This window comes from Passer montanus, unplaced genomic scaffold, assembly GCF_014805655.1.
Source record: "Passer montanus isolate IOZ18808 unplaced genomic scaffold, ASM1480565v1 scaffold42, whole genome shotgun sequence".
NCBI classification, from domain to species: Eukaryota; Metazoa; Chordata; class Aves; order Passeriformes; family Passeridae; genus Passer; species Passer montanus.
In genome coordinates this window covers 935,308-957,865 of record NW_024369041.1, presented here as the reverse complement: position 1 = coordinate 957,865, position 22,558 = coordinate 935,308, and positions in this window count along the sequence as shown.

The window sequence follows — 22,558 nt, the reverse complement described above, 5'->3', positions numbered from 1 at the left end:
TGCTGATTCCAGAGGCTCGTGGCACTGAAGCTTAACCCAATGAACACTGAGCGTGTTTATCAACAGTGCTGAGTGCTGCTGTGGTACTGAATAAACACGATCAAGGGAAGGGTTGGAAGGGAGAAGAGAATTTGGCTGCTGGTGATAATTCCTAGTTGTGAAGCAATTATTTAGATAGCAGATTTTAGTCTGAGAATAAAGAGTTTAGTAAGTGCTGGATTTGCATAATAGTAATACATGTCACTTTAAATTTCCTCCTGGCGTTTTCATGCATTTTTTAAATGACTCCTAATTATAAATGTTAGACAAGTCTCACATAATGTGAATTTACTTGTATGTGCATTTGCATTATCCTCATTTTTAAGTGTCCTGATGATTAACATTAGTAGCCAAGCTATTACGTTAACTGCAGGAGTATACTGCACACCATCTTTTAGAAATTAAATGTTATGCACATTAAATGTGGAGACAACACTAAAAATTCACCCCTAATCAACTGTACAAAAAAAAAAATAAAAAACAAAACAACAAAAAAACCCCTTAAAGCGAAATCAGGATTAAAAGCGAAATCAGGATTAAGTATGGTACTTGACATACTTATTTAAATATGAAAAATAAATATTTAAATATGAAAACAAAGCATTTTTTTAAAAAGCCAAAACCCATCACATTGATTTTTGATACTGTAAATTGAGAAAAGGCTTTTCAAATAAGCTACTGAAAGGAAATTTACAGAAACTCACTCTCTCATATGAATCTTTAGACTACAACATTCTATTTTTCAGGTGTTGTGTGACAAATACGAATGACATTAAATTTCTTTGAGCACTAGTGTGACTATCCTGAGCTAGACCATTCTCCAAAGTGAGTCACTGCTGCCCTCTGGAAGTCAATGAATTGAATTAAGATGTTTATATCTTACGTGAAGACTAAAAAAAAACCATGGCAAAAGTTGTAAATGTAACCTGAGGTGAGAGAACATGAAGAAATGGATCCCATCCAAGAGAAAACCGTGGATTCCACATTACAAAATTTACTAAACTGTTGTACAGAGTGCACAATTTACTATAATCAGAATATGTATTCATTGAAATGGTTTGATTGATTTGATTTTTTTGTTGTATTTCACCAGAGTGACTTATCTTTATCCTGAGCTCTACTCTTGAAATCTCTCAATTAATATTAATTATCTTTCAACCCATCCAGTAGAAACTTCACTATGTGAAGGCTCCCTTATGGAGAAATCATATTTTCCATTTTCTGAGGACAGAAAAACAACAAAAACAACAAAAATCACATTTACTTGCATGCAGATAATGCAGAAAAAAGTTGCATGGAGTCTACTGGCATCTGTCAAACAAGAAGAAATATTTCCCACCATCTGCAGCATTGAATTTTCCTTGATAAATCCAATGATAGAGTGTTTTAGTCAGAAAACAGCCTCAGAAAAAATGCATTAACATATGGTTAGTATTGCACTTGCATATCCAGCTGCCTGATCCAATTATCCTAATTTAAAAGAAGAAGAATAATTTATGTTTTCTAGTGAACGCCACGTAGAAACCGTGCCTACATTGTGTCTTCTAATAATTTACGCAGAAGCTTTGGACAATCCAGTGGAATAAATCTCACAGATTTAAATCTCACACCTGCACCATTTCCTACCCCTGGCCATGAATGTCTGTGTCAGTGTCAGATGAGCAGGTCCTGGCAACCTTTCTGACTGGGAGCTGCAGCAGCAGCAGTATTCCAGGCAGATGTAATTTTTCTTTGTGTGTGTTTTGGGGTTTTTTTCTAATTAACATTTTTGCATGGCTAATTAAATTTATTAACAGACCTATTTCATTGCTCAGTAAATAAGAGTTCATTAAAAGCACATTATTGAATACTTAACAACAGCATAATAAAAACACATTATTGAATACTTAACAACAACAACACAATAAAAAGTATAGAAAGGGAAAGTTAATGATCATATTTGTACTAATATCAGTATGAGAATGCTCATTAATATTATTTATTTTAGATTGCCTCAGTAAACATTATTATTTGCTACACATTACTAACATGTTTTAATGATCTTTTATTTATTCAGTGAACAATGAAAACTGATGATGTTCAAGGCTTTGCAGCTTGTTATAAGGTTGTATTTGCACACAAGAACAATTAACACACCAGCATGCAAGAGATTTTATTGATAGCACAAAGACAATCTTAGGAAATTACCCATGACCAGCTCTGAAGCAGATAAAAACACAGTTTGAGCTCTGTCAAAGGAGAACAGGGGCCTTGCTGACACTGAGGTTTGGGACTGAGCCCTCAGGGAGAGTGTGCTCACCCAAAGGCACAGGCTGGCACTGGTGTGTGAGGTACACTGCATGGCTTCCCTGAGCAGAAGCAGTCTGATCACTGATAACATCCTTGCATGGGCCTCTTAACTTCAATTTTGGACATGAACCTCTTTCCCCTGGAGTTGCAGGAAGTTGTTTTTCTTTTCAGTTTTGGGAGAATCAGATTTTCCCCTCAAGCTGGTATGCAATTTAACAGCTCACACACAAAACACCCAGAAACTTCCAACTCAGTTCTTCAGACTCTTTGTCTTACTCCTTTAGCTAACTTCATCAATATTATTTATTCATTATGGCTTGTATGGAACCAAAGCCCAGTGATTCATTAGCCTCACAAGAAGATACATGTAAATTATTTAGTCATTCAAAATCCAACTGCTGCCTTGTATAGTTCACTCTCTCAGGGTTAGTGGAACAGTAGAAAACTCAGTGTATTTTGCATGTCACTGACTGTTTCTTACAAAGGTATTTGTTTGTGTGCTGAACAGAGAGTGAAGAAACACACTTGTGAATATAAATTATATTTACTGAAGAGATTGTTCTGTCTTCTGATGTGCTACCAAAGTAACTACAGACTTCCAGAGAGATGACATAGCACAGTGTGTTCTGTAAGTCGCTTCTAATTCCCATCAACTCCAGAACTGCTTTAGAAATTGCTGGGGTGAGTTAAGTTTCCAGCTATCAGAGTTTTATGTAATTTTCTGAGACACCTGCATGGCTGCTCATGAGAAATCTGTTGTAAGAAGCAATAACTTGAGTAAAAATAATATAAATATTATAAAAAGCAGGAAAAAAATTATGTAAATGAAAACAGCGAGGTTAAGTCTCTCAACAAAAGGAGTGAACAGCATTCACTACCACTGAGCTCTGAAAGGTGCTAACTTAATAGTTTGGATTAAACACAAGAGCACAAAATTTAGAAATATGTCTTTAAACTCTAACGGACTTTTATTTTCACACAGCAAAGAGAAGTTTTCTGCTTTTAATCAGAACTAAGACCTTTTTTGTCCACAATGACCTGTATTTTCAGGTGTCTCTGCTTCACTGCCTGTCAGAACACTTGTGATGTGACACAAGTTCTGCCTCCGAGGGCTTGCTCTACAGGCACTGGTTTATTCATGGGGAGTGAATCTATCCCTGCAGTGCTTGACTTCTGCACTGAAAGAACACTTAAGGGTTTTGTTTGTTTGTAAATAATCTCAATATAGTTTCAAAATGAATGTGAACTTGATACTTGTGTTTGTCAAACATGTAGGAAAAGTTTGTGTCACTGAGAATCAGAAGCCTGAAATAGTGGCTATGAGACACAGGAACACTGTTCAGCTATCAATAAGCAGCCAATTGGATAACAAAGCACACATTTGACCATACACAGGAAGAGGCAAAGTTATGAACATCAATTATTTCCCTTGGTATGGCAGTGCAAAGCATCTCACTCCTCCTGCATGAGTGTTCTGTGGAACCCCATGCGCTCTGGCCTGCCTGTGTGTAGCTGTGCCTTTGCCTCTCCTGACACAGTGTGCTCGTGGGAAAAGCATTCCTCCTGAGACCTTGAGCTCCCTCTGTACTTATCCCCATCCTTTCTCCAGGGAAAATATACTGATCACACTAATGCTCATGCACAACAATGGCCCTTTGAAGACTAGCACAAATGAAAACATTAGAAATAAGGCATGGTCAAGAGGGATGAAGTTATTCCGAGAGAATGAAACTTAAATGGGAACTTCAGGATGTCATTTGCACATCCAAATTCAAAGTTACTTACAGAGAATCCTACACTACCAAAATGAACAAATGATACATAAGTAAGGAATTCTTAATGGAGAAAATAGCCATAGTAAAAAGTTGAAAACATACCCTAGACTAAACAAATCCTCACTCAACTTGAAAGTACAATAAAAAATTATTTCAATGAAATGAGAATATATTTGAAAACTACTTGACAACAGGAAGCAAGACTATATCAATGACATTTATTGACCATAAGGACTTAGCTCCTCTCAGAAATAAAGGCATTTAATAATGTCCTTAAAGGAGTTTATTACTTCCTGAGATTATCAGGACACCAGAGTCAGGCATTGAGATTCTAGAAATTTCATAAGAAGTACTGTGTTATAGGAAGTCTTGGTGTTCTGGGATGTATATACAACATCAGAAGAACTGGCTTCCTAAAGAATGCAAGGCCACAGCCAGGCTTCCTTTGTTATGAGGCAGGCACAATGGACTGTAATACATTTATTTTGTCAGGCCTCTTCAGAGAGCACTTGCCATCATACCTCTGGAGAAACCAGTACTGCCCTTTCCCAAATCCATAAAGAACAATTGGATTCTTTATAGAAATGTAATTATTCTTTTAAAACTCTTTACAGAAAATGGTCGCCAGCAGGAAGAAATTAGATAATGTCACTATAGCTCCTTGAAATGTGGATTTAAAAATAGGGTCTGTGGAAGAATCAGACATGTAAACATCCAGAGTGCAGAAGTGTAGGAGGGATAGGAGGGGTTTGCAGAGTGTTTCTTTTTAATTAGTAAGGAAACTGAGTGGTAAATCCACTTTAAAAGAAGCGGTCTCTCGGACAAAGCAGAAGATATGCATGGTCATTGCCCAAAAGTTTCAAACATCTCCAATTTCTTTATTCCCAGGGCTTTCTAGAGAGATATGAAGTCTGGGTTGCTGCAGGAATTTACAGCAATCTAGGCCAGTCCTTTGGCAGCACCCAAGAGTCTGTATTAAACTAGCTTCTGACATAATTTTCCCAGCACACAGGTAGTGGATGGATTCCCTTCATTTTCCAGGCCCAGTAACTGCTTCTGTGCACTGTGCTGCTGTTACCTGGTGATGCTACAACAAGAATATGCCCTTGACAGCTTTTACTTTAAACTTTATTAAGGCTTGCAAGCCTGCATAAAGACAGGTTATATTTACTTCTCTAACTGAAACTGGCAGCTCTTGTTGATATAAAACAGAGACAGAACCACTCTGGGTCAATTCAATTCACTCAGTGTTTGAAAAAGACTGTTGAACTTCACTTCACTGTAGACAGCACTCTTTTTTTTAACCCTCCAAATTGTCTTTACTTTCCTACCTTGCATTCTTCTATTTGGGAAACAATTAATATTCCCACATTTACTGTTAATTAACATTCATTTCATTTTTAGTTAAGTATATATTTAAAGTTAAGCAGTAGATACGTAAATTTCAGAACCAGGGCCAACATTTTTTCCAGACAAATAAAAAACTCTACAAATCAATACATAATCAACAAAGGTAATTTTAATTATTTAAATTTTAAAAAGTTATTTTAAAAGTACTATTAAATAGAAGCCATCAAAACAATATTATGCAGGTTAACTTTTCTGGTGCCTTTGTTTAGGAAATTTCCATCAACTAAAAAGAATAGTAATTTCAACATAGGCAAAGGAGAACAGTCATTAAGTGAGTGCTAATGAATTTCTCCTTTATTAAAATATTGTCATACTAGAAACTGTGATCTCAGCTCATTATAGCAGTAATTGTGTTTACTCACTTATTTACTCAGCAATAACTAAGGTACTTAGTGGAATTACTTCAATACACAGCAGAATGGAGTTGAATGGCAGCAAAGAGGACAGTGAAGAGCTTGCAAATTTAATTTGCTAACTACATCCAAAGTATTCAAAAATAAACAGCTGGTTTCTTAAATTTACTATGGTTTACAGATGCAAATACACCATGGCTCAGGACCTCTGCCCTCACCATTCTATGTTCTGTGACAGTGAGCACTTCTCTCCCTGGTTTGGGTTTTTCTCTACTGCCCTGGCAGCAGTGGCAATGCCCACGTATCCACACAGCTTGAGTACTAATTCCTCCATCCTCTACTACCATTCTTGAGGGCAGATAATAGCCAGTGACAGAAGGAAAAGATTGCTGAATCAACAGTGAAATTTTTAGGAGATTTTCAGACTGTAAAAAAGATGAAAAGAGTAACTTCCAGTGCTCTTTTTAAGGTATTGTGGATATTTTGAGAATTATGGTTGACAGTGTACTGAGCATCAGCAGTGCTCTCTGTAAAACTGGCCCTGAAAGTGAGTGTAGAACTGTGCAACTAAATGGATATTGCTCCATGTGTGCTCCTGCAGAGTCACCTGTACAAAACACAGAGTGGAGTTTTTAGTGCTGCATTGGCACGGAGATCTGTGCACCATGCAACAGGGAGGATAAAAACCATAGCACTTGTCCTACAAGTCCTCTCCTAAAAATGAACAGCAAAATTGATGTCTATGAGACTCAAGTGGGACAACACAACACAATTAAGCTCAGTTTTCACATTTTATTCTGAAGAATACTGTTTTCAAAGAGAGCAAAATCTGGCTTATTCAGCATCTAAAAGTGCACTGCAACTGAAATCCTACAGTCATCTACACGTCCTTAAAATTAGTACTGTATATACAAGGGAAATTTTGCATTAAAGAGCATTTTATAAGATATTTGTACAAAGTTAGATAAAAAAGTTACATAAAACAGACCTAATACAGCCAAATCTATGGTCAACTGCTACCTGGGATCACTTCTGGGAGAAAATGTTGCCAATTTCATCTACAAATATACAACTACAATTCACTGGAAGTCTCTAGATTAAATTCCTTAGGGAGTTAAGGCCAACATTTTACAAATAAAAAAAATTTAAAAAAGGTCATGACCTAATTTAGAAAGGATCTTTAATACCCACTAGAGCATCAGGAACAGAAAGCAACAATATCTTTGAAAGGCTGCTCTGCACCTCCAATTATTGTTTTATATTTGTCGCACTTGCAGATGATGAAGACATGCATTATTGATGAAGTGTGGGCAATTTTTCCTGAGCTGTTTTTCAGCTATCTTTGAATTCCAGCCTCCTTAAGAGTGCCAGCATGGAATGCACTGTGTAAGGGGGATGAAGGCTTGAACAATATCTCAAAAAACTATGTGCTTGAGGGTGCTTCCTCAGTACTGTGTATTAGCTGGAAAGTTTTAAATAAAATTCCTTTTGACCTACATGTTTTCATCAAGGATCACATCTTCTGCAAGCAGATTGTCAAAAATGCAAAATGTGAGTTCTTCACACTAACCTTCTATGGAGTCTTTCTAAAAATAAAATTAGCTAAAAGGACAAGTTAGAAATCGTGTTAATATTAATTGTAGCAGATGGAATTTTGAGGGGAAGCAGAAAGGCTAATTTTAATTTCTTACTTAAAAATAGAGCTGTACCAGCTGCAAGTTATTCCCAGCCAACTTGTATTTCACTGAAACTGAAAAAAAGACCGTCAAGCTCATGGGCAGCCAACATCCTTGCTCACAAATCTAGAGGCAGCAGTATAGGACTTCTGAACTTGTGATGCATTGCACACAAACCCTTCTCCCAGAACATGATGGCTGTGTTAAACTGTGTCAAATCTTAGAGAGATTTATTCTGAGGATAAGAATTTATAGCACTTGTCACCACAGGTGATATTGCCAAAGCTGTGCAGAATATCGGTAATTAGCCTACTCTGTAGTCATATCTGTGAGCAGAAAATGTGCTTGTTACCCAATACAGGTCTGCTTGGTATAAATAATTCTAGCACTTATAAGTGCTGATTTACTTTAGAAACATGAAGCCTGACCTGGCTTCAAATTCTTCACACTTCTGAGGGATTTGAAGATGCTCTTTGGTTCCTCACTTAGCTGTTTTTACCAGATTAATTGATGTATTATCATTTCTGGGGGAAAATCTTCTTTTGCCGTTTAAATTTCTAGATATACACACATCAGCAGTAGCTTCCTCATCAGAGACAAGCCTTTGATGCTGAAGTACATTTCACTCCTAGGAGTGATTTGTGGTATCCATTCCAACTCAGGTACCTCTTCTGAAGTTTGTGTAACCCTGTGCTATTCAGGAGTCAGTTTTGACATTTCCCCCACTAAGTTATAGGGTGTCTCACCTCTCTGAAGACACAAATGCCATTTTAGCAGATCAGGTGCCACCTCCAGTAGCTGACTAGCCCACTAACTTATGGCTCAATGTCGTTAAACTTCCCCCACATGGTGACTCAGTTCATGTAAAGCATCTCTAGTTAAAGAATCTCATATTGTACATCTGCTCATAAATTGATTAAAAATGCTTCAAAGAGACTCATTCAATGGATTAATGCATGCAGGTCATTACTGGCTGTTAACTGAGATCTGAACTGATGGAAATTAATTGCTTCAGGATTAAATTAGCTGTGCAAAGGGATTCTCACAACTTTTGAAGGAAAATGCAAAAGCACCACCATCTCCTCATCTCCAAAGTCTGCTTTGAACTTCTCTACTTTTTTTAGAAGGCCTTGTAGACAAAATATGTTCCTACTCTAAATCTTGTTGCACCAACTGGTGTTGGGCATTTCCAGAGACTGCAACTTACCTGTATCAGTTTCAGGTTTTATTCGTAGGTGAACCACATTCAATGTAGTCTGGCTATGCTGCCAAGAGAGATGTCCTTTCTTCAGGAAGGAGAGAGGTTAATGTCATTTTATCTACATTACAAAATGCAAATTTCTCAGTTTATCTGGTTATATATATGATCCAACTAAGTAGGGAGTCTTTACAGCAGTGTCAGCAATTTTATTGTAACGAAGAACTCTCATTTGTCTCTCTCAGTGCTGCCCACAGGATTTCAAGGGTTAAGCATTGTTTTCTGTGTACATTATAGAACTCCTTGCTATCTCATGTTGCAACCTTAATATCCAATTATTATCAACTATTTAACACTTCTTCTCTAGGGTTATTTGAAGCCAGCTTTTAAAAATAAAAAGATGGTTAAAGAGGTGGGTAAGATCAAGACAGGTGTAATAGCACTACAGACTCATGTCTCAGCCCCATACCAGTTTTGTATAATAGTGCTTTTTATCTATACTTGCAGTATTACACTGGTTGAAACAGAGTTAACTAATTTAATAAGTATCTGGTTATGTCCAAAATAACTGCTGGGAGGTGCGAGGGGAGAGAAGAAGTTGAAAAAATATATAATATCAAATAATATGTAAATATTTAAACATATTTAAAATACTCTGCTCTGTTTTCCCTTAAAAATTTTAAGTTTATTGACTTTAAGTTCTTTATTAATTCAAGATGAGATCAGAATAACTTAGATCTCCTTAAATTTTGAAGTAAAACAAAATCTGACTTCAAAATTGGCACATGGCAAATTCAGGCTGACACTAATCACTATGGACAGGCAGCTTTCTTTTAGCTTTACATTCATATCCTTACTAAAGCATCAGGAGATGAGCTAAGAAAGCAGCCTATTCTTACTGCAAAACCCAGAAGAGCATAAATGTTCTGACAATAAAGCCCTTTTTAACACAGAAAATATAAACAGTGTTTCCCTAATCCTTGTCAAAGAAAAAATAATGGCAAGTGCTTACAGTGAACCAAATATTTGCATAATTTCATTAAACTGGCAGATACTTTTTCTAAAATTCCATTTAGCTATCATTCATTGGAGGTGAAATACATTAAGCACTTGTGGAAGAGGGTTTAGCCACTAAATCTAAAAACTAGGTTAAAAATGCAGAGTACCCGCTTTTTGTAGCATATGGTAGGGGTATGCAGCAGGTTAAATGTAAGCCCTGGATCCTCAAATGACCACGAGGACATAGCCTTGGAACTATAACAAGATTAAGAATTGTTTATTCATTTTTCTCTCCCTCTCCCCTGACGTATACATATAAATATATATTTCTCATATATAGATACATGTATGTACATCACTTAAGCGATGTGTGATGTGAAGTCTGCTGGGTCTTCCCTTTATTGCTGCACAGCACAGGCATTCTTCCAGGTTCTATGATGTGTGACCTTTCAAAAGTTTTATTTAGAGATTTTTATTCTTATTACCCTTAAAGAGCAGCTCTTCAATGGCCAGAATGTATTGGCTAGTATAAATTTATTATCACAATTATGCTAGGCTAATGTAGCTTGGATGATTTTCCATTTCACTCCTGATGTGCCAATCTTTCTCCTAATCAGGGAAATGTATCTGGCTACAGGTATCTTCTAGACAATGAATTAATTTCTCACGAGACAAACAAATCACAACAAAATTAATGTAACATTTCCTTAGAACTTTGGCTCTTTTTACCTGTTATAAAAATCTTTCTGGTTCTTTAAAAAGTGAGACAGAGATGTACAATCATATCTTTAACTAAACCTAACTGTTATTGAACAGTGCAAGTCACCTCTCACCACTGGCTTTTACAATTTCAGCATCTGGCAAAACTAATCAATGCTTTTTTTCTTCTTTAGTAAGAAATTAAGTACTTACAGAGTGTGATTGCACATCTGTTGTGGAAGACATTAAAAATAGTTGAGATTAATAGTCCACAAAAAGCACCATCTCACTCCACTGTTTAGGAAAAGTTCTGACTGCTGGACTAGCCATGTACTTCTAAAAATCAACGTAAATAATAAGATTTTTATCCACTTTGTCATTAAGGCTAAATTAACATCGCATCATAACCTCAAAATTAATGGGATATAACTCTCACTGGCATGTGTAAAAATGCTGTGCTAATGGTGTATACGGACAATTTGACAATCAAAGGATTAGGATTTGAAGACAATTTAAATCCATTTCTGTTTGCTTATGAGAAAAGTGTGCTATAATTTATTTTGCCTAGTTTGACAACTATTTAAATGATTTAAATATTTCCTCTGTGAAAATTTTATAGAGAATTTAAAAATCTCACATTTGTCCAAATGTCTCTAAAACAGACCAAGGAAATTTTTCATGGAATCCTGCACCTACTGTGATGGCTTTAATGCCTTTGCCCTAAACTTTAATCTGCAATGGACAGAGCCAATCCACAGTATTATTTAAAAAGTAGTTTTCTGCACAGCTCAAGAAGAGACTACATCATAAATAAAAAAGAATCAGTGATGACTGCATTGAGCAATATTGCCAAATTTGAGGAGAAAGTGTGAAAGGCAAAATTTGATTATGACATGATAAATGTAATTATAAAAATACTCAAGTGTGATACATTGTAGACAAATCAGGAAACAAACTCAAGGTGGGGAAAATAAAACAGTGCTATGAAACTTTCTATCACAAGATGTCATTGAGACAAGTGGTTTAAGAGATGTCAAAGGAAAGATGAGACTGCAGTCAAGCACTTCCTAGAGAATACAGAACTATTACACACTTTACTTTTGGAGTTAGGTCATGACACGAATTTTGCCTCAGGTCAGGAAGTGTTATTCGTCTCATATAATAACTCTGTGTAGTTCAAGACTTTATAAAGGCTTCACTTTTTTTTTTTTTCTTTCCTAAGGGATGCATTTCCCACTGTGGGACACCAAGATGCTTGACTGCATTGACAATTACTCTAATCTAATCCAATTGTGTCTATAGCATGACTAGTAATAAGATCTGCTATTATGCCATTTCCTCTGTTACAGGGAGATCATGCATTATAGGCATCCATTTATAGCTCCTGAACATGCCTGGCTTCTTGCTGGCTAATCTTATCAATATTTTCATCTTGCAGTATGTATATTATATTCTAGTCAGCAGCACCGTGTGGGTTTTTTCTTTATTATTTTATTCTCAGCTTCTATTTAATTTTCCAAAGTCTTGAATTCCTCAAAGTTGCTTTTTTTTTATTTTTTTTTTTTCTCTAGAAACTGTAAAAGTCCAGCCCTGGGGCAGATGCATTTTTTAACATTGCCTTTAAGTGCCATAGCAGGTAACATCTGTCCAAACTCACTGGATTATAAAATGATGTGATCTAAGCAGACATCTGACAAGCTAACAATGGATGCCACAAGGTAATTGCCACAAGTCTATAAAATGCACAATGCTTTTCAAGAATGGCTATCCCCTGCCTGCCTGCTTCCTAAACAATTAACCAACTGTATCAACCAGTTCCTGTTATTTTAAGAATTACCTTTGTTCTTATTGCTTTCCCCTGCAAGACACCTGCCTTGTGCCCAAAGTAGTGAGACCATCAATGGAAAATGTTTGGAAATGGCAGTAGAACATTGTACTTTGAATGTTCCCTCTAAAATTACCCAAAGCGATGTAAATTTAAAGAACAAGTAAAATTAGCCAAAGTTTCGAAATTGTTTTTCTACAACTAATCTTGTTAAAATCTTTGTTACTCCAGCTACCTCTAGATCTTTCAAGGGTTTTCGCTATATGGAAATATACCAATTTTATTCCAGCGTATCTGCAAGAAGCTACAATGCTGAAACAAATGCTCTCATAAATACTGTTCAAAAAGACATTTTACAGACACTGCTTCTGCATAGCCATAACTTTGTTATTTAAACAGCAGAGAAGCAACCAAATATTATGCAGAAATGGAATTTGCATTGGCAAGCCAAGTACTAGCCCAATACAGTGATAAGAATGTAATCTTTGTTTAATTTGTTGCACAAGATTCCAACATATTTAAAATTTTATAAAGTTGGAATTTAAAGGCATCTGTTACAATTAGTGTTTCATTTTCTTTTCAAGTGTGACATGAAATCATTGAAGATTAAGTAGGGAGAGTTCAGTTTGAAATAGCAGTAGCTCCTAACATGCTAGAAGTAAGCATTTCCTAAAAATTGCCACGTAATCTCAAAGGAATCTTTTAGAAAGTGTCACTATAATTTGATAGGGGTTTTTTGTTGTTTTTAGTGAAAAGTCACATTAATATAAATTGATATGACACTGTAAACCTACAGAAAAACACACACACCTCTCCTTTGATGCTGTAAACCTACAGAAAAACATGTACCTCTCATTCTGTGTCACCCTAAAAATGGGATTTCAGTGAAGCCAGGACCTATGAAGATACTGAGATGTTGCATCTGAAGAGCAGCTAGGGAAGAGAAAATGTCCTCTCAACCCCTCTGCCTTTGTGTCCCCTCATCACTCACACTGCACTGGGAGATCCGTCTTGCATTCCACTGAGAAGCTTTGGAGACAGGGGATGAAGTTCATCCTGGAGCTTTTGGAAATTTTTAGCCAGCAGGCACTCTGGTGAGGTAACTTACAGGAAGCACACAATGTATGTAATGACCTTTACTCTCAGATGTCTCTTGCAGGTTCAGCCCCCCCACCCCAAGTCTCTAAGAGGCCTCAGGTGGTGTCTGGTTTAGTACCTAATACGAACTCTAAATCAGACTATATGGGCATCAAAAAATGTTAGAAAATAAAGTACTAATAAAAGGAGAGCTGGATAAAAGGAGAGTTGGATCTGTTTCTCATGATCAAACTGCTGGATGCCATATTCCAACCAATGCAGCTGGCTTCAGACGTGTGCTCTTCCGATCTAAAAGGAGAGTTGGATCTGTTTCTCATGATCAAACAGCATATGGATGCCATATTCCAACCAATGCAGCTGGCTTCAGATTAGATTTTTTTTCCTCGATAGTGTTATATTAAAAAAAAATAAATACTTAAACAGCATATATTGTACAGAATATTATATATGTAGTGTGAACCTTGTGAACTTCTGTGAGGTTTTCTCAGCCTCCATCAAGAATTCTAGTTTATAGGAGAGGAAAGGGAGTTAATTTAGTTGTTAATTTTGGAGGTCATGTAGCTAGATCATTTGTATAATTTATTGCAGCCTGCACTGTATGGCATTTCTTCTTCACAGCTGTATCCTTTGAAATTCTGCAAATCACTGCTCAAAGAGAAATCCTTTCAACATGGGGAAGCATCTGACTTACCAGAGCAGTTCAAAATAGAAATATTGTGACTTATTATGTCACCAGTCACCTGGTGAATATTGCCAATAGCTACCACACACACTAAATAAACTCTACACAAATAATTGTACCCACAACTATGTGAGAGTTGATCGAGTCTTTGGGTTTGCCATTTGGGACACCACGTTCCTGTGCAGTTGTTTTTTCCTAGTGTTGTTCCTTGGCAGTGTAAGGTCAGGAACATATTTTGTTTTGTTTGTGACAGCTGATTACCTCATTTTATGCTTTCTATAATTTCCAGGTCTTAAGCAGAACCAATTCCTTTTGACCACTCATGGATTTTACTACTTTTGCCTCAGAGACCCTTCAGATCACCTCCATCCTACTTGCTGTGGTCTTCAAATTGCCTCCATGCAGTTTACACTGAACTGAAACTCAGCTTGAAAGCATCACTTGCATTTCATCTTTGTTCCAGCCCCCACTTTTAAACCCAGTTTCTCAGTTGCTAAATTGTATTACTGGCCTGCTCTTTGGGCCTGTGACACTGTCAGATAATGGTGCTTTCCGTGAACTATGGAAACCTTATTTGTAACTTAACAATGATAACATTGTCAAAGTCAATTTCCCAGGGGAAAATTAAATCCGTGACAGATGGAACGTTGTATCAGACTTTCAAGGCAAGAAATGGCCTTTCTATGGCCATTGGCAACACATACCTGAAGTCCACCATGTACTGCCTGAAGGTCTATATCCATGTTTCAAGTCTAGCTGCAAATTTGAATATATTCATCCTATCCCTTCACAAGCAGCTCTAAAGCTGATAATTCCTGGTTTATGCTTCATTTCCTTGACAATGTCTCAGTTGTGAGAAAAGAGACAAAGTTGCTGTTTTAATCAATTGGTATTTTGTTTATTCTTTTTCTGAATATTAATAGAGATTCAACTTCTTTTAAAGTTTATAAGGAAAAGGGGAAAACATAGACAAAAGATGTTATCTCCCCTTCTCATTGGCTACATAAACAGCAAAACATTAATACTGACAGATGTGTGATAAGGAATGAATCATCCTAGGCCACTCTCAATCATTTCCATTCTATCCTAAATCTGGGGTTCAACTCTCCTAGCCTGTTGTCAGCATTGCAAATTACCTCAATTGCCCATGGGGGCAGAATGAAGCACTTCAGTCCTGTTCCCAGTGGGGATCGTTCCAGGTTTCATTCAGCTCACTGTTAATTGGACAGCACTCTGAATTTCTTGTCTGAAGGTCTGGCAGGCCAACCTGAAAGAAAGGATCCAAAAGGTAGTAGGAATATTTTCCTTTTTAAACTTTTACTCTCACTTCTTTTACAGCATGTTAATTGATAGTGTGACCCAAAGCATGCAAGAATCAAGCAAAGGGACTAACTTAGCCCAGAAACACCAGTAATTTTTCATATCTCTCTCTGTGCAGAAAGTAATAAATTAGATGGTTAAAATATTTTTTCTCCTTCTGATCTTTTAACTGGATTATCAATGTCCTCCTTTGATTTGCTCAATAGCTTATTTTAGGAGGAAGGGATACTATGAATTCTAAGGCTGATGTCTCCTTTGAAACAGAATTTTAAAAGCTGTGATATAAGAGGGGAAAGAAGGTTTCCATTGAAAAAGTAGCCAGAGTTGGTCTCAAGGGCTGGTCTCAAGACAAGCAGAACAGAGAAAATCAAACAGTTGTGGACATTCTTAGTTCAACTGAAGAAATAAGCAGTTAAAAGATGCTGATTTGGATAGAAAGAAGCTGGCAATTATTTAAATATCTGCAGAATAAAATCTTAAAAACAGACAGGAGGAAAGCAATGAGAAAGAGGAGAAAACATAAAAACCACATAGTGAAACTGGGTAAAAGTAAACTGAAACCCTTTCCAGCATGTATTTCTATTGAATATCTGTACTTAGCTCATACACAAAGCTGCATCCCATTCTTAAAAACTGGTCAGCTCAGCTATAGTTGGCATGCACCATGTCAGGCAGGAATTTTAAATTTATTTGGATAAGACTTTTCTCTGTTCTAAGCAGGGAGAAGGCATTCACTCTGACATCACAAAACCCATTCTGAGTAGACATAAAACAGTATTGTTTTTATGTTTGTCCCAGTTGGTACTTGCATTTAAAAAATAGACATCACAGTTCTACAATATTGTAAATATGACATCAAAATTGTGCCAAATAAAGCAAATACTTCAAGTAGAAGCTCAGAAACCCTCGAATATCTAACTATTAAAATATAGAGAGTATTTATAATACATAAAGCCTTGATAAAGAATATGAGGGAAGCTTAAAGATGTGCAGGTTTTCAGCTCAGTTGTTCATGCTGTCACACTGAAATGGCAAATAGCCGCTGGAGAACACCTGCAAAATAACCCTCTATTACACCTCTTTATGAAATGTATTTCCTTATTGAGTATATTGAAATAAGTTACTGTGGAAACATGCACTTTTCATTTAATAATGTAACTTCTTTATGGAAATAAGATTTAGGCCAGAAAGGAGTAAGAGAATAAGGAAACACAAGGTATTTAATTTTTAGCCACCTGATTAACAACAGGACAGATCTACAGATAGCCTATACTAGTGTCACACTGCAGAAAAGAATTAATTTTTAAAGTCCATTGAATATTTATCTGCAAAAAAAGATTCTGCTATGCAAAATTTTGCCATAAATATTTCATATAGATCTTGAACTCAGTTCTGAAACATACATCATAACCCCATTTTGACACATTAGAAAACCAGCAAGTTTTTAATTGTTAAAGTTCATGCTGGTCTGCCTGCTTTTTGGACAATGGAAATTTTAAATGGATTTAACTTGGGATCTAACACCTTGCATGTGGACTGGAGTCTTCAGCATCTTTTAGTTCTGTTTTCAGTGTTCCAACACTGAGAAGATCAGGGCTCTAAAATTTAGGATTATTAGTACAATAAGCCTGCATAAACTTAGGAGAAAAAGTTACCTAAGATAACTTTTTAGATAAGATCTAGCAAAGTGTTTAACATCTCTTGCCTTCTGGCTCTTTAGGAGTTTAGAACAGATACTTTAGTCAGAATATTTTCACTATAGATCTTTGTTATATATATCTGAAGAATACTGAGGTTTATTTTATTTTCAATAGTCTTGTTGCAAGCTTACAAAGCACATAGTAAAGATCAGAGAAATGTCACAGATCACATCACAACTACACACAGACTCCCAAATAAAATCAATATGTAAAATAAACAAACATTGTCTTTAAAGGTCATGGATGAGATTTAAAAAACATCTCAGAGACTGATTTTAGCATTTTCAAGTGAATTATCCATCTGCTGAAATTTTCAACTATGCTAACATACAGAGAATTTTATACACACACAATTTGATACTTATTGCTCCACTTAATGGTTTTAGAAAGTGACTTGGGAGCTGTGGCCCCAGTGAAAGCAAGTGAAACTGAGGTTCTGAGCACGTGAACTAGAAATTCATTGTGCTCTTTTGAACATGTTCATTCTTATACTTTCTTTCATATTATATGGAAATACAAAGCAAGTCTGGATCCATGAGTATGTGAAAGCATCTAATCAGCTCCCTTTGCATTAATTAGTCATTGCTCCTGAAGCTAAGCATATGTTCAGTCTAGATTAGGGCCCTCACATCAATACCCCCAAAAATTTAAGGATTCTCTCTATAGTCGCAGGATAGGCACTTTGAAACCTGTTTTTAATTATTATTAAACATCTGTCTTCTCAAACACCTACACATTGTTTTCAAAATTATTCCTATATTTTTGTTGGTTTGTGCTTGTTCAGTCATCTAAACAGGTTCTGTACATATGATGATTCATTTACAGCAAGAAAATTATTTCTGGATTTAAACATTATTGTCACAAGTTTTTCACAGTCTCACAACAGCAAGAAATGCTAAAAGTGCTTGATTCTCTACCAGAAAATGGATAAAGCATTGCCTGGTAGGACTCTTGCATCAATCTGTAATTCTCAAGGCAGAGGAAACCCAGGCTTCTTTACATTCAGAAGATGGTCAAGTATCTTCTTGACCTAAAATGCAGACAGCTGGAATGATGTAAGATTATTCTTTTCCCTTTCTTCATCATCATAACAGATTGTTAGCTATTGTCACTGGCAATTTCTTTACAATCAAGTTCTGCTTTGATTTAGAGCCTTGAAAATATTGCAGTCATCCTAAAAAATGTTCTGAAAGCTGCCAAATATCACTTCTTTCTAAGTTTAGAATATTGCCTGGTACAATCAAAAGAAAAAAAAAATTTAGAAATCATGAAAATTGGTCTGTTAGGAACATGTTTTTCTGCACATGCAGACTGTTGACTCTGAGGGAATTACAGAGGAGATCATATCTCAACACCAAACTATGTATCAGTCACAGCTAGGAAGGGCCCAGAGAACCACATTACCTCCCATTAATTATGTAGTATTAGCCCTAATCTCCTCTAGTGTGAGAATATTGTTGTACACTGCTAATATGCTCTAAAGGAGTGGCTCGTTCTTCGCTCCTCCCCTGTTTGGAGTTTCCAAGCCAAAACACTGTAAAGTTCCAGAATCTCACCTCATCCAATGCTGCTTCCTGGCAGAAAAGAATCCCAGTTAAACCACAGATGGTGTTTGTTTAAGGAGACCTCAAGAAGAAGCTTTGCAGAGAAAATAAACACACAGCAATAAACCATAGAGCCATGTTATTTATCCTCAGGATGATACCAGCTTCTACTCAAATGATTGATTCATGCTGAATCTGTAATTTCATTCCATCGCTGAATGGATTCATAATGCTTTTGAAAATATCAGCTAATAGCTATCGTACTTTGGCTTTTTCTATTTTTTTTAACTAAGTCTTAGCTCCTGGTTTTGGTTTTGTTTAATAAAAAACTGTGACTAGGAGGCAGAGTCTAAAAAATGAACTGACTTTAGAGTTTAAAGGAAAACCCACTAAAATAGTAAATCTCAAAAGCCCCAAATATTTTTTAAAATTGGTAGTTTGAATCTTCTCTTTAGCAGATGAATCTCAAATAAAAATTAAGTGAGCTCACATAATCAAAAAAGACTTCTCCCCAAGTCTTTTCACCCTCAGGTATCAAGAGAGACCCACTGAAAAAACCACATTCCTTATTTGATTGATTTCTGCTCAAAAACTGTTTTAATACAGAGTTGCAGAGAAATGGAGGGGAAAAACTGCTCAGTCAATCTAGCAGAGGTCATGGATGAATGCATGCCAATAATTTAATACATAATGCAAATAGTAAATAAAGAAGCACAGCTCAGAGAACATGAAGGCTTCCTACTTGCAGTCAAATGTCACCTGCTTTCTTGCAGAACAGCTGAGCAACTGTGGAAGAAAGTATTTTGCAAAATGATTGCTGTTTATACTGATGAAAATTGGAAACCATTAGCTGTTGCTTTCTAGCTTCCACATGCAGTCACCAACAAATAAGCAGACTGACAGCCAACATTATTTAAAAATGCTAGTGAATGATATTGCTCTAAAAAAAGAGATGACCACACGGACCACAGCCAGCCTGACCAGCTGGATTCATCTGAGCTCCCCAAAGTGAGAACTACTGCACATTCGGTGTGACAGGGGCTAAACACAGCAAGGGAAATTAGGGGATTCATGGTGGAGATGTGATTAGATATTGCCAGGCAACAAATGCACCAAATGCCTTAGGACTGAGAGAAGGAAAAAAATACATGGAGATGGTTTCTTAGCACATGCAGTGCACACTAAGCAACCATTAATAAAGCGTTCTGTGAATAGTGGAAAAATTATTTTGATTTTGCTCACATTATTTCAAGAGCATCTTAGCAACAGTAAAATCCACCTGAGACACTTAAGTAGTTTAAACATAACTTTAAGTACCTGAGTATTTCTAGGACTGTGATGATCTCATGCAGTTATGAGGGCTGGTGCAAAATCTAGTCTGAGAATGCCACTCATTCAGAATAGTTCAAAGAGAAGGAAGAAAAAGTGTTTTGGTAAGCAGTTGTTTTCTTTATTAGAATTTTCCAGAAAGAAGCTAGTACTTAGAGTGGATTAATATTCAGATGAGAATTACTATGCACATTCTTCCATTTATTGAGATAGTACTTTAATTTGATTTTAATGACTGTAAAATGCTCCAGGACATTTGCAGGAATACTGCTATATAGTGGCTGATTACATTATGAATTTTTAGTATGTCACTTTTAGTACAGAGGAGTCAGAGAAGTGCAGGTACCAACAAACTGGATTTTTCAGAAACAAATAAGGCAGTGCTAATACTCTGTGCAGCCCTGACTCCTTCTTCTCCCCTGTATTTGTAAATTGGGTTTACATTGTTTAGTGCTATGTTCTGTGCCTTAGGTTTACCTGCTGGAGTGGCAGAAGTACCTCCTTATTGTGTTTGAATTATTTTTAAAGAAAATATTTGACATGGAAACTGCTGCTCTTGAAGGCAAAAGGCTGAAGTTCTGACATTAACTCCATAAAAGCATAAAAATCTGTCATGCGAGTTACTGCAAAGAGCCACTGCTTCTCTAGCTGACTACCCACATTGCATAAACTGGACATCTATTCAGCAGTTCAAGCTGTAGGATTACTTTTCTGAGTGCCCTCCATAATAAATCTATTCAATGTATGTGAGCTAGCAACTGCATGGGTGTTTTAACCTGAAAGGAAGGTGGTAGCAGTCTGCTAGGCTCTGTTATACTTGAAGCATTTAATATTGCTCCATGTCACTCTTAGCACATGGCAAAAACAAACAGGCTTTAGAAATTCACTTATTCATACTTTAGCCTAAAATCAGTTTATGGGCATCAAGTCAACAATGGAAGTGAGGAAATGGCTTGGCCTGTACATGACTGGTGGAGACTGTGGCAACATAATTTATTAAAATCTTCACCCCACTCCTCTCACAAACTACTTTCCTTTCACTATCCAGCCTTTCCTGCTACAAGGTAAAAGCAAACGTGGAATGAGTCTCCACATAATAAATGGTCCCTGGAGCAGGAATGCAGGAATTCAGGTCACCAGCAGAGATGAACACAATGTCCCATCCACTGTGGTTGCCCTGATTTATGACAGATGAGGCTCTAGTTCTTTACTTAACCTGTCATCTCGTGCTTGTGGCTCTCACAGGCACAGGAACCTAAACACCACAGCTGCATGGTCAGTATTGAGAGAGTGACAATCAAAGTAAAAATTCAAAGAGATTTCATGTATGCTCCTGTATATTCTGTCAATCAAATATGGAATAGCCCAGACTAGATCCTTTCAGCAAAGTTGCTTTTTAAAGATATAAATTTTCTAGCTATCCAAACATACTACATGTCTATCATTTTCACTAAGTGCCCTGCAGTCTTGGGAGTATCATGCTTCACACTGTTTTTCTTGCCTGGTATAGTGCTATAATCTGTTATCACATTTTAGCCCAGCCAGTCATAGTCTAACATATCTCTCCATCATTGACTCTGCTGATAATTGCCTGGAAGGATGCCAGGGGACAGATTAATATCTGCTCTTAATATCACCACTCCAAATATAAACAACTTCCTGCATTTCACATGAGACAAGAGAGACTGTTGACAGGTATCTCTTTCTTTTATTTATGCCAAAATTCTCGTTACTGGGATATCCAGAGGACAATTCCCACAATGTAAAGTTATGTAGCTCTTCAAAACACCAATGAAAATGATCACTTTGATTCACTTTGAAGTGCTACATTAACTGCACACATGACCCCACTGTACTGACTTGTGTTTCAGGCTGTTTTGACATCAGCTAGGATATCCTCACCTACAATTTATTAAGATCCTAATTATTTCTTACAGTCAGGGGGAAAATATTCACCTTAACACCTATCTGTAGCAGGATATACTCCATATATATGCACTTATATTAAGTTAAATTTACTTATATTTACTTATATATACTTATATTTATTTATATTATTTTTATATATTTATTATATATCTATATATCTCTATCTCTCTATATATATAGATATATCTCTCTATATATATACACATATATATATAGTCTTTATACTATGTATAAACATAGGTACATGTGCATGTGTCCACACAGGTGCAAGTTGATTCACTTTGAAGTGCTACATTAACTGCACACATGACCCCACTGTACTGACTTGTGTTTCAGGCTGTTTTGACATCAGCTAGGATATCCTCACCTACAATTTATTAAGATCCTAATTATTTCTTACAGTCAGGGGGAAAATATTCACCTTAACACCTATCTGTAGCAGGATATACTCCATATATATGCACTTATATTAAGTTAAATTTACTTATATTTACTTATATATACTTATATTTATTTATATTATTTTTATATATTTATTATATATCTCCATATCTCTCTCTCTCTATATATATATAGAGAGAGATATATCTCTATATATATATATACATACTGTTTATACTATGTATAAACATAGGTACATGTGCATGTGTCCACACAGGTGCAAGTTCAAGCACAAGAACAGATATCATTCAT